This window comes from Montipora capricornis, chromosome 2, assembly GCF_036669925.1.
Source record: "Montipora capricornis isolate CH-2021 chromosome 2, ASM3666992v2, whole genome shotgun sequence".
NCBI classification, from domain to species: Eukaryota; Metazoa; Cnidaria; class Anthozoa; order Scleractinia; family Acroporidae; genus Montipora; species Montipora capricornis.
This window is the reverse complement of record NC_090884.1, coordinates 45601482-45604407: the sequence shown is the minus strand read 5'-3', so window position 1 is coordinate 45604407 and position 2926 is coordinate 45601482. Positions and strand designations below refer to the sequence as shown.

The window sequence follows — 2926 nt, the reverse complement described above, 5'->3', positions numbered from 1 at the left end:
CAGTTTTCAGGGTGCGACAAAAAGTGTACCACGTGTCCTGCTTTACGTGCACAGCCTGCAAAAGACGGTTGAAGACTGGTGACAAATATTACTCCATAGATGACAGAATATTTTGCGAAAATGACGGCGGCTTGGCTAATAAAAAGGACAAGGGATGAGAAATGCAATAAGAAGCAACCCTAAAGAGAGTAGTAACCTTGAGGCATGTAATTCTCTAATTATCGCGCAAGACCCCTGAACAGTACACTAACATCTCAATCGTGCACAGGAATCCATAGTCATGGGGCTCCAGTCGTGCTGAATCTCTGTACGGTGGCCAATTTACATTATCAACTCCGTTGATAAAACCAAATTTTTGTCTTAATCCCAATTACCATAAATTAATGACGAAATAAAATTGCTCTTGGAAAGGAAAAACACAAAAATACTACGCTAGTGGTAAATGCCGCAGCGGCGAGGTAAGAAATAAGACAATAGGTCATTTATTCAGCTAGTGAGGCAGTTAGGACAAAAACAATAGGAACACGCTGGAATGTGAAAAATATTTACCAATCATCCACTTTCCTTTGACTTTGTCCTCTAAACCTCTCTTTCAAGCTAATTTTTTATATATCGAAAAAGGCCTATAGAGTGTTTTCACTCACGTGATCAGCAATCTTGCTTTTCCACCGAAACAAAAGAAAACGTTTGCATGATAATGGCGCTCAATTCCCGGAGGATTAGTCCGTACACCAACATGGCCACCGTTTCATTGTTTAGGTACACAAATATGGCCGCCGTGACATCACGTGAAAGCACTCTAGTCCTCGATGCCATGCTAGTGGACGAAAAGGATCCGGGTAGACTTTCATATGCCGGACTAAAATGGCGCAAGACAAAAAAAACCATTGTTACTCTAATTAGCTATTGTTAGATTGGTTTTGTTCTTTTGTTTTATGGACATTAATTATTTCGGGTCCGGAATATGAAAGACGAGCCCACCTCTCTCATTAAATTATCGTTAACCAGCAATACATTACATCGTTGTGATATGTACCTACTTTGGTGACAAGCTACCAATTGAAGAAAACGTAGTTCTCTTAACGTGACGCCCAATTTCACATTAGCAGATGTTGCCCCAGGAACCCATGTTAACATTTATCGACAGGTTTATCCACGGAAAACCGCAAACTGCTAGACTTAAAAGGCACGTGACCATATTCCCGCTGCGGCGTTACCACCAGACTGAGTCGTTTCAATTAAATGGCAAGTGGAATGCGGCAAAGTTTTTTTTTCTTTCTACTTAGACTTCACATACCCACGTTAATGGTCAATTCGTTTGACTCTTTCCTGTTTTTCTCATTATCTGATAAGTTTCCAGCTAACATATTATCGAGTTTCGGCCGTTAAAATACCGATGAATTTGCTAAACACAGCGGCTGTCTTCTTTTATCATAGTCAGACAAGCGCAGAAACCTCTTGACCTGACCTCGAACCGGTTTGTTGTTCTTAGAACTGATACCTGGTGATAAATGTTTAGAGGAAGTTTTTTATCTCTTTCCTTACAGTCCCCAGCTATCGCATTCTGTTAAGATAGAAGCAATGATCACAACGATTCCCTTACTGGAGTTAACTTGTTTAAAAATTACTGTAATTAATTTGAATTATAAATTGAACATTGTCACTGTGTTGCTGAGAGACTAATACCAAAATTATCAAGACTAGCGTAAGGCATACACTGTATCTCAAAAACGTAAATAAAAGCAATAACATTTTCATAAAAGACCTATTTATTCTAATTTCAGAATGATATTAGGCCAATAACAGATAAAAAACAACAAGGGAGACTCCAATAACGTGTAGAATATTTTACAACTTGTGAATAATTATACAAAATTAATATTTTCAATTTGGGAACATTGTTCCTAACAAATAGCCAAAATGGCTATATTCGACCGTGGGTGAAAAAATCTTAAGGCCCGTGCAAACGATAGCAACATTGTTGGCCAACAAGACGCAACATTGTTGGGCCCAACATATTGCGAGCGTTTGCACACCATTTCACATAAATACATGCGAACAAGAAATCAACCTTTGCATTTTCATCTAAAGACCCAACATGTTGTGACTTGTTGCGAGCGTTTGCACACATCGGCTAACATCGCGCAACAAGAGACAACAATGTTGGCCCAACAATGTTGCGTGTTGTTGCGAGCGTTTGCACGGGCCTTTAAACCAAACTGATGAACACGTGCAGAAAACAACGCGCGATTCTTTCCAAATAATTGAATGTGCGACGGGAGCAGTAGCAGCTCTCGCCATCCAACGCCTCTCGGCTTCTATTATCCAAAGGTTATTTTTCCGTTTGGATTGAAGGGGCTTATGTGGCAAAGCCGCGACTATGCGAAGATCCTAAGCCCTCTAAATCCAAACAATTAATGCTAGACTATGAATTCACTTCTCTGATCGGAGAGGAATTCTGATTTTCCCTGTCTGTCAAAAGATTTGATATGTAGTGTCCACCTTAAATGTTTACGTTAAATTTGATAACTTTCTCGTCTTGTCTTTAACCTCCAAATTTTGTTTTATTCTTTTTTGGTTTCCTCGTATTTGTTTTGTCCAAGCCCTCCATTTCACCCCTGAAATGTGAACAGGGTTACAGGATAGATTGCAAAGACCGTAAGGGCTTGGTAGGAACTATGGATTAGGAGAAATGGACGGGAGAAGGAAATGAAGCTTTTAGGTGTGGACATGAAGCTCAGCTAAAATCGTCAAAAGGAGACCAGAGTGAAAGGTAAAACGTAGGATTTTCGATCCCGCAGCCTCTTCCTCCCCTCTCTTTGACTCGTTCGATCGCTCCTCTCCTAACTAATGATAGAAATCGCAGATGAGAGCTCAACTGACAAGACTTTTTGATGCAGCGCGCTGACCCTACCATACACATCAT

The 2926-nt window shown here is 40.2% G+C and overlaps 1 protein-coding gene across 2 annotated transcripts in view; it reads right to left on the bottom strand.

Annotated features, from left to right (window-relative positions):
- Window positions 1-1751: 1751 nt before the first annotated feature.
- Window positions 1752-2926, bottom strand: part of LOC138023724 (mitoguardin-like) — a 24817-nt gene continuing 23642 nt past the window's right edge. Inside the window, exon 13 of one of the 2 annotated variants that reach the window (XM_068870767.1) lies at window positions 1752-2926. This exon is cut by the window's right edge and continues 290 nt beyond it. The gene's annotated coding sequence lies outside the window, so the exon portion shown is untranslated. The other variant, XM_068870779.1, reaches the window with a different exon arrangement.